The sequence below is a fragment of the Triturus cristatus genome, chromosome 12, assembly GCF_964204655.1.
Source record: "Triturus cristatus chromosome 12, aTriCri1.1, whole genome shotgun sequence".
Taxonomy (NCBI): Eukaryota; Metazoa; Chordata; class Amphibia; order Caudata; family Salamandridae; genus Triturus; species Triturus cristatus.
This window is the reverse complement of record NC_140595.1, coordinates 177,250,667-177,265,482: the sequence shown is the minus strand read 5'-3', so window position 1 is coordinate 177,265,482 and position 14,816 is coordinate 177,250,667. Positions and strand designations below refer to the sequence as shown.

Here is a 14,816-nt window from a genome sequence, read left to right as displayed (position 1 = left end):
AGGCCCACAGCCACATCTAAGTCGAAAACCAGTAAAGCAAAAGCAAAAAGTGGGGGTGAACATAGAAAGCAGACCCTACTCTCCTACAGCCTTTAGGCCTTTTCTTTGGGCCTACTACTACTACTAACATTTTTTGCACTACTTCTTTATTTACCGGGGACTCCCGCCTCGGCGACGGGGAATGATTCAGGCATGTGAATCTATGATAGATACCCCAATACTGGATAATTTAATTTTAACATTATTTGCTTAGGGGTTCTATTTTAACCCCTTTTTGGGGTAGTTCACGCTTAGGCCCCTGTAGCTTTTTGACCACATAAGGTATCCACGCCAAATCTGCGTCCTTTTCTTCCAACATCATGGGGATTCTAAAGGTACCCAGAGTTTGTGGATTCCCTTGGAGGGAACCTAGAAATTAGCCAAAATACAGCTAAATTATTTTTTTTTTGAGGAAAAATGGGAAAAAAGTGCTGCAAATGAAAGCGTCTGTTTTTTTGCCTGCAAATGGTATCAACAAAGGGTTTGTGGGGCTGAAATCACATTTTTCCCAGGTTTCAGGGACTGACAGACTTTTGTCAGAAAACCAACATTTTTACACAGTATTGCATTTTACTGGGACATAGCCTATTTTTGGTATTTTTTTTGTGCTTTCAACCTTCTTCCAGTTAATGGTAGAAATGGGTATGAAAGCAATAATGGATCCAGGAAAGCTATACATTTTAGAAAAGTAAACAAAATTCTGAATTCAGCAAGGGGTCATTTGTGTAGATCCATCAAGGTTCTTTATAAAAACTAACAGTTGAAAATAGGAAAAATTGAAATGAATTAAAAAAAACAGCCATTTGTGACAACGTGTTCACCTGTAACTTCTTCTAATTATGACACGTTTAAAAGCTATATACCGTTACATCCGCTGGACCTTTCTGGTTGTGGGGATATATAGGACTTGTAGGTTCATAAAGAACCCGACGAACCCAGAGCCAATAACTGAGCAGCGTTTTGCAATGGTGTTTTATTATGTACCGGGTGTATAGCAATTCATTTGGAAAAATATGTCTAGTGAAAAATCGAGATGAAGGACACCTATGTATTTCTGAAATTGTAACAAAATATAGAGTTTAGAAACAGTAGGTATTTGCACATTTCCGAACTTGTGAGTACCCATTGTATAAATCCAAATGTCTGTCAGTGGCCACCTATGGGGCAGGAGTATGGGGACATTACAAAAGTGCACAGATTTAAATATTAGAGAACACATTTTTAAAAAGACTCTTGCTTATCCCCAGTAGTTCCTCCACTTTATTCTGTAATTCTTAGGTGGGCTTAGATTACGTGACTGAAAGAATTCATATTGCCCCCTTGCTTCTATGGGGAAAAATTTGGATCTCAGAGGACTTATTCTCAAGAGGTATCTTAAGAGACTGCAAGAATCTTGACAATGCAATGGCAGTCCCTTGGCTACGCTATGTCAAGGAAACATTTTATGAGATAGGTCTTGAAGATTTTTATGATAACCCGGAGTCTATTCAGCCCAATATGAAAATAGTCATTAAAACGCGTATTATACTGTTTTAAGTTTGTCTAATCAGGTCAGTGACACAGTAGATCGTGCACTTTTAAATCAGCAACAATTTTATTGGTCTTTTACCACCCAGGTTCATTTGCGTTTTCTAATGACTAGATTTCGTTTAAGCACATTGCACTTTCTTGTGGCTTTTCTGATACAGGGGTGTTGGTGTGAGAGACTTCCCCCCCTGCCCATGTAACAATGTAGCCCAACAGAGTACAATGCACCTTATGCTTTTTTGCACACTCTATAAAGATCCAAGAGCCCGCTTTATTAAGCCTATTTTAAGGGATATTCGTCCCTGCTCTTATAAAGAGGGTTTTAATTATTTGAGGTCGCTATCAACTGTCACCAATTGCAGCCCTGTGCTTAGTTTTATCAAAATTGTCTTTTTAAGTAGGAAACGTTACAAATTGTAAATTGATTTTATTGAATCAACTTAACCTGGTATTAACTCTTGTGCATTGTTTTCTAAACCTTGTGTAGAAATGTTTATTTTAAAATGAATGTATGATTTTTTGTAAACTTTTATGGTTCATTTGAATCTAATAAAGTTACTTGACTTGACTTGAACTTGAGGACCTATACTAGCATGAGAATTATAGAACATTTTTCAAAGTGACTTCATTTTTAAACATTGTCTTTCATTTGGAAGGCAGAAATGCATCGAAAGTCAATAGGTAATACAAGTTGCTCTACAATTCTGTGTTACCCCAAATCTCCCAATAAAAATGGTACCTCATTTGTGTGGGTAGGCCTAGTGAAAACTGACTCTTTTTTTGCAAAGTGCCTAGTTGTAGATTTTTAACCCTAGCTCTGCCGGCACCTTGGTAAACCTAGCAAACCTATACATTTTTGAAAACTAGACACCCAGAGGAATCCAGGATGGGATGACTTGTCTGGCTTTCACCAGGTTCTGTTACCCAGAATCCCTTGCAAACCTTAAACTTTGTCATAAAAAACACATTTTCCTCACATTTCTGTGGTGGAAAGTTATGGAATCTGCGTGGATCCACAAAATTCCACCCACCCCGCATTCCCCAAAGTCTTCCAAGAAAAATGGTACCTAACTTGTGTGGGTAGGCCTAGTGCCCGCGAAAGGAAACGGCCCAAAACGCAACATGGACACACCACATTTTCATAGTGAAAACGGTCTCTTTTTTTGCAAACAGCCTAGCTGTAGATTTTGAACCCTAGCTCTGCCGGCACCTTGGTAAACCTAGCAAGCCTATACATTTTTTAAAACTAGACACCCAGGGGAATCCAGAATGGGGTAACTTGTCTGGCCAGGGGATTCTGGGTAAGAAAACATTGGGGCATCCACGCAAGCCATACCTTGCTGGGCTCCCCCGGGTATCTAGTTTTCAGAAATGTGTGGGTTTGGTAGTTTCCCAAGATGGCCACCGAGCCCGGGGCCAAAAACCCAGGTTGTTTTCTGATAAATTTGATGTCTCCTCAATACATTCAGAAATGTGTGGGTTTGATAGGTTTCCCTAGATGGCCGCCAAGCCCTGGACCAAAAACTCATGTGACCTCCCTTGCAAAAGCAGATTGCTTCGTGATGGGTAATTTTGATGTCTCCACAATAGGTTTTGGGCCCTTGCATGTCGCGGGTACTTGACCCACCCACAAGAGTGAGGTACCATTTTTATCGGGAGACCTGGGGGAACACTGAGTGGTAGGAAATTTGTGGATTCATGCAAATTCCAGAACTTTCCACCACAGAAATGGGAGGATTTTTTTTTTAATTTTTTTTTTACAAAGTTTGAGGTTTGCAAGGGATTCTGGGTAACAGAACCTGATGAGAGGCAGACAAGTCACCCCATCATGGATTCCCCTTGGTGTCTAGTTTTAAAAAATGTAGAGGTTTGCTAGGAATTCCTATGTGCCGGCTGCTCTAGGGCCCAAAATCCACAGGTAGGCACATTGCTAAAAACAAGTATGTGCCTAGTGGGCTTTCTGCCGCCCTGGGTGGATGGGGGGGGGGAGGGGGGGATGCCCCTATATACCCTCAAGTGGGGAAGAAAGGCTTTGGCATTTTTGTGGGGAGATGTGGGCATTGGCATGCCCATTCTGGGCTGACCTCACCCCTAAATTAAAAAAAATATATTTCCATAGGCCTAGTGGGCTTTCTGCCCCTCCCAGGGGGGCATATAAGGAGTTGTTACCCCAATATGCCTCCCGGGGGGAGCAGAAAGATTGTGGTAATTGTTTTTGTTGTATTTGGTGTGGGGGTATTGGCATGCCCATTCTGGACAGCCCCCACCCCTACATCACTACAAAAAAATCCCTGGTTTCTAGCAGGCTTTCTGCCCCCCCCACCCCTCTGGGTCAGATTGGGGGCCGCTGACCCCTGGCTGGGGGGCAGAAAGACTGACATTTCTTAGGGGGGCATTGCCATGCCCATTTTGGGCAGACCCAAACCCAACATCAGTAAAAAAAAAAATCCCTGGTTTCTAGTGGGCTTTTTGCCCCCCCCCCCCCCCCCCCCCCCCCCCGGGGAGGCAGATTGGGGGCTACTGCACCCATATGCCGCAAAGATTGTATTGCCCCAAAAATACTCCCTCCCTGGTGTCTAGTGGGTGGATCCCTCTTAGGGATTGTCCTCCTGGGGCGATCCCAAAGGAGGAATCCACCAGGAAGGGATGCCATTAGAAAGGGGGGATTCTCACCTTTCCAATGATACCTCTCGCATCTTTTTACGTGCTCGGGGGGCAGAGATAGCCTCCTGAGCAACTAGAAAGCGAAACTGAAATGAGCCTTGTGGCTCATTTCAGTTTCACTGAAATGACGTCAGCACGACGTGCGCACTGATCATCATTTCAGGGAAACCAGGAGAGCAGCCTCGGGAGCTGGGGAAGCTCTTCCCCAGCTCCCGAGGCTCTTTAGGTGTAAAGGGAATCCCTCTGGTGCCTGCACCAGAAGGATTCTGAGTGGCATGTGACCGGACGGCCGGGGGCCGTCCTACGCACATGAGCACTGGTGCATCGGACGGCCCCCGGCCGTCTGACGCACCGAAGTGGTTAAGTCCCTGCCACTTAATTTCTAACAGAGGGAGGTGCAGTACTAGTGGTTGGCCATGTGTGGTTGTTGACTTGATCCTGGGTTCTTTTTTCTGAAGTAACTTTACACTCATGAATTAGGATACATCCACGGTCTAAGTCTATACTTTGTAGTAAATTTACATTCAAATGGTGATCAGCCAAAACTAATAAATTTACTACAAAATGTAACAGTAAATTTACACTTGTAGATTTACTCATGTATAAACTTACCTATGTGAAAAGGCTACTCAGATTCTACATTAGGACTATCAATGTATGATTCAGTGGTAACCTTACAATGTCAATCAACTTGCTCTAAATGCTATACTTTGCCCTGATTTGCATTCCTCCGTCCTTTTTTACTTTCACTTAGCATCATACTACATGGATATTATCCTCACAGTCACTGGAGATTACATTTCAGCAGAAGGGGGTTAGCTTTCAATTGAATAAGAGTCCAGCGTGAATTGGGTGCCTAAATTCCACAATTGAAAGCTCATTTACCATATTGGTGTTGCTCTTACGGAGTTGTAGATAATCATACATCTTATTTTGCGGACTAAAGTGAAGTAATTAGTGGAAAGTATTTCAGATCTCACAAGAGAGTCAGAATGCCTCAAATGTTGACTTACTAATAAGTGTTTCTGCACCTTAACAAAATAGTTTACTTATTTTAAGTACCCCACACAAATACAAAGTGGCTTCTTTTGGTCACCATAAAAAGATTCTTATTTTCAGGAAGTAAGCTCCAGAGTTTGATGGAAATAGGGAACTCAGTGTGTCTCTGCTTCTAATGTTCCAAATTAATCGCTGTTTGGGTAATATTCCCAAACTGTGGCAAAATATCTCCGTTACCAAATTTGCTGATCTGGCTTGAACTGGCATGGAGATAGTATGTGCATGATTTCCATCTAATATGATACTAAAGACTGTACTGTTTAACCCAGAATGCTGCTTTTAAACATTGACTACAGATATCATTTTGTTGGTGTTCATCCTCCATATTTCCTTCCTCCAATCTAGTCCTACTCAATGACATTGCAGGGTACCTTCACTGACGGATTCAAGAGGGTCCATTTTACTGGACAATCTCTAGGAGCCTCAACCATTGGTTTATTGCATATAGCCATAACAGGGCCGACAATCTGGGCGGGGGCTGAAGCTTTGAGTTTGAGGCTCAGCATGCCCTCTATGATATGAAATAGCTTGAAGCTAAAGAAGTGTTCTCTAATAGTCAGTCAACTTTGTTTAGTAATGTTATTAATTTCATTAATAAAATGTTACCAGCTGAATTTGATTTTTTTGCTAACTCCCCACTGCTACAAAACCTTTTTTTTGCCAGTGGTTCTTCCCACGATGGCCCCACAACGGGTACAGTAATGAGAAGACTGCACAGAGACCAAAAACAAAGGTTTTTACTTAGGATCCTGAAACGTTCAGGTGCACACAAAAAGGGGTAGCTCTACCTCTTTCGGGTGCATACAGAGCTGCACTGTGTAATGCATTCGGCACATTTCCGTGCATCAGATGGCAGGCATATGTATGCTGATGGGTCTTCTAGGACCAGGAGTCTCTGAGCCTGATTGCATCTTGCTTTTGCAAGCTCACCAAGCTCCATTTGCTTGCTTGGCTCCCATGCTGAGGCACACCTTAGGTATTTTTCAGTACGTGTGATGATAGGTGGGGTGTCTAGTGCCAAAGGATCCCCGAGAAACTTGAGCCTGATCCTGAGACATTACCTTTGCCTGCTTGGCCCCATGCAGTGGAACACTTTTGTTGCTTTTCATTGCATCTGATGTTACACAAGAAGTCTTGCGCTGCATGGTCTTTATGACCTGGACTCCAGAACCACCTGACCCCCTGCTCATGAAATCTCACCAGGCTCTTCATTGCTTGTACATCTCAACAACTGCTTTTTCAAAGTAAAGCATGTCAAATTCATTTGCGCGCCCGCTCTACTTCTCAGTGCAATTTTCAGCATTCAGAACATACATCAGACCCAGGAAACACTTAAAAGGAATAAGCACTTTACCTGGAATATTCTACGACTATGCTAGATTCTGGCACAAACTGACGTGTCTCTCTTGAATCATTAACTGAAATTGGTGTTGCACTACTCCTTCAAGTTTTTAAAAACGTATTCCTGTTAGTATATCCTTTCTTGAAATTCCTCAAATATCAGTATTTGACTGTCTTCACAAAACTGCCTACAATCACTTTGCTCACTATTAATAGTTTATAATGCAAATTCAATGCAACATTCTAGCAATATCAATCAAGCTGGAGGGTGAATAAGAGGCATCCTCTATAGACATATGTAGGAAGGTGGAATCTGACTGCATGGTTACCCCCACTTTTTTCCTGGTGTTTTGCTGGTTTTTGACTGCTAATCAGGACCCCAGTTTATCTGCTTTCTCCCTAAATTGATTGCATGTACTTTAGGTACACTCCAGATTGGATTCTGAGGTACCCTTATCAGTCCCTAGTATTTGATATACTATTTACACAGGGCATAGGTACCCCAGAGGCCTCCCAGGGGCTGCAGCATGTATTATGCCACCCCTGAGAGATCATTCAAACTGACACCACAGGTCTGCTACTGCAGCCTGTGCAAGGTGGTGCATGCAACCTTACTTAGATATAGGTTCACTATGTCTATTCTAAATAACTGCACATATAAACCTATCAGTCCCCCCTATGGCAGGCCTTATCAATCCTGAAGGCAGGGTGCTGGGTTTTATGTGAGAGGCTGCACCTGCATGAGCAGAGCCCCTCTGCAGCCTTCGGAACCTATTTTCCGGGGTTTTTGTGATGCAGCCAACCATATATATTTAAGTGCATTATAACCTCGCGGTAAATGCTAACTTTAAAACGGCTGCTTAGAAACATGTGTTTGGTGTCAAACACCTTGGAATCATACCTCCACACCAGTAACTGGTGTGGGAGGTATGATTCCACCCTTCTAGCGGGACTTATGTGAAACACCGGTACACCCGGTACCAGCTTTCTCGACCTGGGCATCACAAAATGGATGCTGCCAGCCACAGACACAAGTCTGCCCTCTTGCTGCTGAGCCAAGCTCGAGCAGGGGAAGGCTCGACAATAGGTTTCCTGTCACAGGGAGGTGTGACCACCTCCCAGACAAGATTTAGTGTATTGGGGCTGGGTGGGTGCACTCTGAGAGTGCTTGAAGTCTGCACTGGAGGCACATTTGGTGTCCCTGTGCATAGTCTAGTTCAAACCGGTTGCAGGAGCTATTTGCTCCTGCTCTGGCACGAAACTGGACAAAGGACATGGGTTTAGCCACCCCTCTGTCCTGACCCTCCCATAGGTAGGTCCCCAGAGTTTGTCCCACCCCTTCCTTGGGTATAAAGTAGGACCCCTGACTACAGGACTTTAGATTTTACCTGGACAAAACTCTGCTACAGAAAACAAGTACTTCGACGATCTACGCTTTGCTGGACGACTGAAGAATCTCTCTTGGAGTAAAGGACTTACTCCCCTGCAGCAGCAGGCACCTAAACGCACCTGACCGGTTTGCATCTCCCGAGCTCCTGAGGAGTCCGAACATTTCTGCAACACAGGAGGTAGATTCCCGAGGTCTCTGAGGTCGATCTGCTCTCTCAGCAATTCTGAGACCAGTATCCCTCGAGGGGACCATGCAACCCGAACCCCTGTACACCCTTTACTTTTGCAGCAGCATATGCTTTTCGGCGATCCCGGAGGCTGTGCTTTGGGCTACTTGTAGTCCTGACCCCGAGCAGTATTTCCACTGAAGATTTCTGGCCTACACTCCATGAGTGTTCCGTAGGCTGGTATTTCGTGATTCAGCTCAAGGTCCCTTTGCGATCCCTGGTCCGTTGGCATGTGGGTCCCTGTGAAGGTAGCTTTGACTTTCAGTGGGCTTTCCTGGTTGCTCCAGACGTGCCCTGACTCTCCATTGCTTGGAGAATCCCCAGGACCTTGCTGGTCCTCACCAAAGCTTATTTCCTCAAGCCGCGTAGGTTGCAGTTGCCAAGGGTTGTTGGTGTTCAATCCGGACACTGACCCCGCAGCACTCAAAATCCTTTGTGAGACAACTCACCTCCGGACTTTGGTCGTCATCGATGTCTCCTGGTCCCCGTGGCTGCAGAGTCAAGCATCGCATCTTCTCACCTGAAGCACCGGACATCGTGGGCATTCGTCTATCGTGCCCCTGATCACCATGAATTAACCCAGACTCTGTCCCCTCTGCTTTCAGGTTCTTCTCACCTCGGATCCAGGCTTGGATTCCACCAGACACTTTTCATCTTCCCGGCAGCAGCACTTCTTCGCATCATGCCATTGAAAACGACTAAGGTTTCCGAAACCACTCGACCCCTATGCACCCGGCTCCTCTGGGATAGGAAATACGGGTATCTCGGTACTCACAAGGGTGCTGGCCTTAGAACCTTCTATGTTCCAAGGGGTTTGCTTAAAGTCCTCTCTGAAGTGTCCTTAAACTCTAAAATTCCAACCGCGTCTTTCCCAAAGGATTGTACGGGGCTCGCGCCTGTGTTCACACACTGCACCCGTCCTCCGTGGGTCTCCTGTGTCACTACTTTGGGCGATTCCTTGGGGTCCCAGCGATTCTACGTGCTCTAGGCACTTTGTCTAGTTAGGTCGTGGTCGTTATACCCCTTTCTTAGTATATGATTCGGTCTCCCCCTGGAGCCCGCTGTGAATTGTGCTATTTACTGTCGTTCTAGTGATTTAATATTGTGTGCTTTGAGCTCTACTCTCATAAAGAGGTTAGTAGAGAGTGTTTAGTGATAAATATATTTTATATACCTCTTGTGTGGTTCTCATTTAATTTGGTAATTCAGGAGGTTCTGATCTGGTGAAACAAGCTGCTTTACATTCCTTCGAGACTTAGCCTGAAGGCTGCTCTCCATAGCTACCACTTGGATAGCTTTCAATAAAGGTTGTCTTTAACCTAATCATCAATAAGGGTTGTTTGGACTGGTACAAGGTGCCCACTTTAATTAGTGGTCCGCATATACCAGGCCAAATTCTCACAACATATACCTGGCAACTGAGGTTTTCTGTACCTCCTTTTCGTGTCTTGCATTGCTATAATGCGCGTACAAAACCTCCTATATGTATTTTTTGTTTATACCTTCTAAATCAATAGGATTTAGAAAGATATGCACGTATTCCACACTATTCAAACTCTCCCTTACAGCAGCAAGCCAAGGTATGTCCCAGTCCTTCTCGCACTTAAGACAGTCTGTTATCATATCCCTTGTAAGGGCCGCTGCAAATTGCAAGCCAAAATATGGCCGGGCGAGCCTTAATATAATCTTCAACAAAAGGCAGTTTTAGTTCTCTATGACAGATATACTGTGATGAGGAGATCGGGGCTCCCAGTAGTTTTCAGCAGAATCTGTTTTCTTCACCCTGGATGCTATTACACTTTGTAAAACCCCAGACTTCTGCGCCATATGTGGCAGTAGGGATACATTGTGATTTAAAAACTTTGGAAATAGCTAAAACCAACTCTGTATTTTTGGGTTGTGGAAGGCCAAGGATGGAATTGGTAGCTTTGGAGAACTTATTCCTACAATGCATCACATGATCAGCCCAAGAACCATTTGCTGCAAATGCCAACCCCAAATAGGGAAAAGTGCAAGTGCGATGTAAACTTTCTGAGTCTACAGTGATGGTATTATTCAGGTGCTTTTTTGGCACACAAGCCATTAAAAACGATTTCTTAAAATTAGTGCACAAATCCAAACTGGCCATAAAATCTACAAAACCCCGCACTAATATACGTAAAGCATTGGGTGTGCGGCCCATTAAGACTGCATCATTGGCATACAATGGTGCGGGGAGTGTATTATCATTGATTTTAGGAACATCATTAGTAAGTGTAACCAGTGATTTATGTAGGTTGTGAATATATAAAATAAAAAGAGGAGGGGCCGGGACACAACCCTGCCTGACCCCTCTACAAACTTTAATATCTTTTGATACCTCTCCGCCCTTACTGATCCTAACCCGTGCGTTCAAATCCTTATGCAGGTAAGCTAAAAAATGAACTAGAACCTCAACCCAGCGTATTTTAGAAGGACAGACCATAAGCGTGACCTATTGACATAGTCAAAGGCTGAAGTGAGATCCATAAAACCCAAATAAATAAGAGATTTTTGGGCTAGAGTAGAAGGGTTAGACACTGTTCGATTGTGCCTATTTCACTTCTAAACCCTAACTGGCAGGGTTGTAAAATATGATCTAACTCAGCCCATGTCCTAATCTTATTGTACAGGATCCTCCTTAACATTTTCAATGTGTTGTCTATCAGGGAGATCGGTCTATAACAGCTTGGATTGGATCGATCGCCCTTTTAAAAAATTGGTACAATTATGCTGGTAGACCATGCGATTGGGATCTTATCGTTGGATAAATTATTAAAAACATTTAATAGAAGGGGCGCCCAGAACTCAGATTTATTTTTAATGAGATCGATGGGCAGCCCGTCCGGACCGGGAGCTTTATTGTCCAGACTCTGTTGAGTAGAGTCCTCCACTTCGGTCAGGGATATCTGAATCCTAGTAGCAGTTTGATATTCATCGATTTCCTCATTTTGAGTTGGAGCTAGATAAATCTTAGAGAAGTGGGCTTCCCATACCTCGCAAGTTATGTTACAACTTATATAGCAATATCTTATTCCACTATATAAACATTTTGCAAACTATCCCAATGCAGCAATATATTCACATTCTTTTCTTATAATGCTTAAAAAGTACACTTTAAGAGTTTAATCTATATATTTTTAATTCTAATACTTCAAATTATCTGGAATACATAAAACCAAATAATGACTTTGAAGCCAGGCCTTTCTATACTTTCATATAAGACTCATAAGCCAGGCCTTTCTATACTTTCATATAAGACTCATAAATTCTGAGTCTATCTTCATATTGTGAAATAAAAATGCAAATTTTACAATCATTTTAATTATCTGATGAATCCCAATATGGTGAGTCTCTCTGCTTTCCTGTTTTCCTGCTGTTTCTGCTTTTTTGCCGTTTGCTTTTTGCTCTTTATCTACATTCCTTTTTGCTATTTTTTGCTCTTTTTCTATTGTTCTCTATTTTTCATCTAAATGTGTACCTTTCTGTGCCTCTGCTTCCTGCCCTTGCCACTGCTGGTCCCCTGCAGCCCCACCCCCCTCCAGCGCTGCCTCCCAGCTGTCCAGCACTCGCCCTCCCCAACACTACTTAATGATGGCAGCTGCGCGGCTGTGCCACTGGCGAGCCAAAGGTGTGCCAAAGGTAAGTACGTCTGCGCCAGTCAGCACCTGGAACGCGCCCAGCGCCACAGACCCTGGTTCCAGGACCTTCCATGGCTACGACGCCAGCACCCTCCATACCCTCAGCACCAGACGTTCCACTGCCTGCCACCTCGCATCACCGAATGACACGCAGGGCCCATTCACCTGCCACAACTGCACCTTCGCCTGCCTCTGCACAGAAGACCCACCAACCGCATGACCCACAACAACCAGACCCGACCACCTCAGCTACATCCTGCTCAACACGCTACCTCCACAAGCTCGCCGTGGAGATCTGGGACCTGATCGACTCCATCACACCCGACATCGTCTTCTTCACAGAAACCTGGATAAACCCCATTTCAGCCCCGGACATCACCACCTCCATCCAGGACGGCTACAAAACTATCCACAAGGACAGCACCATCCGACCGGGAGGAAACATCACCATCATACACAAAAGCACCCTCTGCCTCACAACTAGCTCTGATGATCACTCAATCAACATGGAGCACCTCCACATCCAGGTCCAGACCAACCCGAACACCGCCCTCTGCGGCACCCTCGTCTACAGAGATACCGGACCCTGTCCCCGTTTCAGCGAATCAGGAGTCTACTTCATCACATACCACGCTCTTACCTTCATGGACTACATCCTCCTTGGAAACCTTAATCTCCACCTGGACAACATCCACAACCATAACACCTCATCCCTACTGGAGAACCTCACCAACTCAAGCAACTGGTCACCTCTCCAACTCACTCAGCAGGTCACACGCTCGACCCCATCTACTCCGCAATCAACAACATCTCCGTCAGCCACACCTCCAAGCTAAATTGGACCACCACTGAGTTCACTTCTTCACAAAACCCACCATACACCACCACACCCATTGTTATCCTTGCAGAAGCTGGAAAAAGATCACCGAAGACCAGCTCACCACATCCCTCAGCAAAACCCCACCACCTACATCCATGTACGCCAACGCCTCAGCACGCAACCTCCACCTATGGATCTCCAACTGCGCCAACACACTGTCTCCGCTCAGGCAACCCTCAGGCAAGCAGCCCTCCAAGAAAGCCAGCTGGTTCTCTCCTGCCCCCAAGAGTCTTAGCGTACCTGCAGACGGCTTGAGAAAAGGAGGAACAGCAATATCTTGGCCGACCACACAGACTTCAAAACCGCAGTCACCGCACACCACCACCTCATCAGAACAACAAAGAAAATTGCCATATAGGAACGCATCAACGCACACAACAGCAAAGAACTCTTTACCGTGGTCAAAGAACTCGGCAAACCTAGCACGGAGACAGCAGACATTCCACCGTCCCAAGACCTCTGCAACAACCTTGCCACCTTCTTCCACAGCAAGATCAAGATCTACAACAGATTTGTAACCCAAGACCCACCAACCCCACCCGCAACCACTGTATCCAATGACTCCAGACCCAGCTGACCCTTCCCAACTGGACCACCCTCACCTCAGACAACAGCCTCAGGATCATGAAGAGCATCCACTCTGGAGCCCCCTTGGATCCCTGCCCTCACCATATCAGAGCCGGCATCCTCCATCGCCCCCAAACTCTGCCACACCATCAACCGGTCCATCGAGTCTGCCAGCTTCCCAGAAGACTGGAAACACGCAAAGATCAACCCCCTGCTGAAAAAACTCTGCCGACCCGACGGACCTCTAGAACTGCAGACCCATCTCTCTGCTCCCCTTCCCAGCCAAAGTCATCGAGGAGGCCATCAAAGCTCAACTCTCTGAGTTCATCGAAACGAACCACATCCTGGACCTTTCCTCATCAGACTTTGGAAGCAACCACAGCACTGAGACCACCATTTCCCACCACACCCTCTGCGCAAGACTCCACGATGCTGGCTTCCTCGACAAAGCCCTAGAATGGATCCGCTCCTTCCTCACCGGCTGAACACGTAGAATCAGACTTTCACCGTTCTACTCAGAACCAACAGAGATAAACTGCGGAGTGACTCAGGGTTCCTCCCTGAGGCCCACCTTCTTCAACATCTACATGGTCCCGCTTGCAGCCATCGTCAGAAGCCATGGGCTCAACATTGTCTCCTACGGTGATGACACCCAGCTGATTCTCCCTCACCGATGAACCCACAGCCGCCAAGAGCAACTTCCACAATGGGATGAAGGCAGTTACCACTTGGATGAAGGAAAGCTGCCTCAAGCTCAACTCAGACAGGACCAAAGTCCTCATCCTGGGCTCCACCCCGTCCACCTGTGACAGGTTCTGGTGGCCCACAGACCTCGAACCCCCCCCACACTCACGCACCAAACCTCAGCATCATCCTGGATTTCTCACTCTCAATGAACAGCCAAATCAATACCGTCTCGTCCTCCTGCTTCCACACGCTCTGCCTGCTTCAGAAGATTTTCAAGTGGAAAGTATCTGAAAGACCTCCACTGGCTCCCGATCAACAAAAGAATCACCTTCAAACTCCTCACGCACGCCTACAAAGCTGGACCAGCATACCTCAACCACTGCCTCTCCTTCTACACACCCGCCAGACAGCTCCGATCTGCCAAACTGGCCCTGGCCACCATCCCAAGGATCTGCGAGACCTCGGCCGGAGAAAGATCCTTCTTGTACCTCGCTGAGAAGACCTGGAACTTCCTGCCTTTACATCTCAGGCAATCACTGTCACGATCTCGATTCAGGAAGGACCTCAAGACCTGGCTCTTCGACTGAACCGCAGATCTCCCCCCACAGCGTCTTTAGACCCCATTGGGTGAGTAGTCACGCTCTATAAGAACCTGACTGAATACTGTGATGGTACTAATAGATAGAATTTGTGACTTTCATACTTCTTAGCACACCACTTAATAAAAGTAACTCAATACTGTCATACCGTGACATTTTTCAAAACCTAATAATACAG

General features: G+C 45.5%; 1 protein-coding gene across 3 annotated transcripts in view; it reads right to left on the bottom strand.

Moving 5' to 3' along the window:
• The window catches only part of PPOX (protoporphyrinogen oxidase), a 285,846-nt gene that overhangs the window by 189,494 nt on the left and 81,536 nt on the right, over positions 1-14,816 (bottom strand). The window lies entirely within an intron of this gene.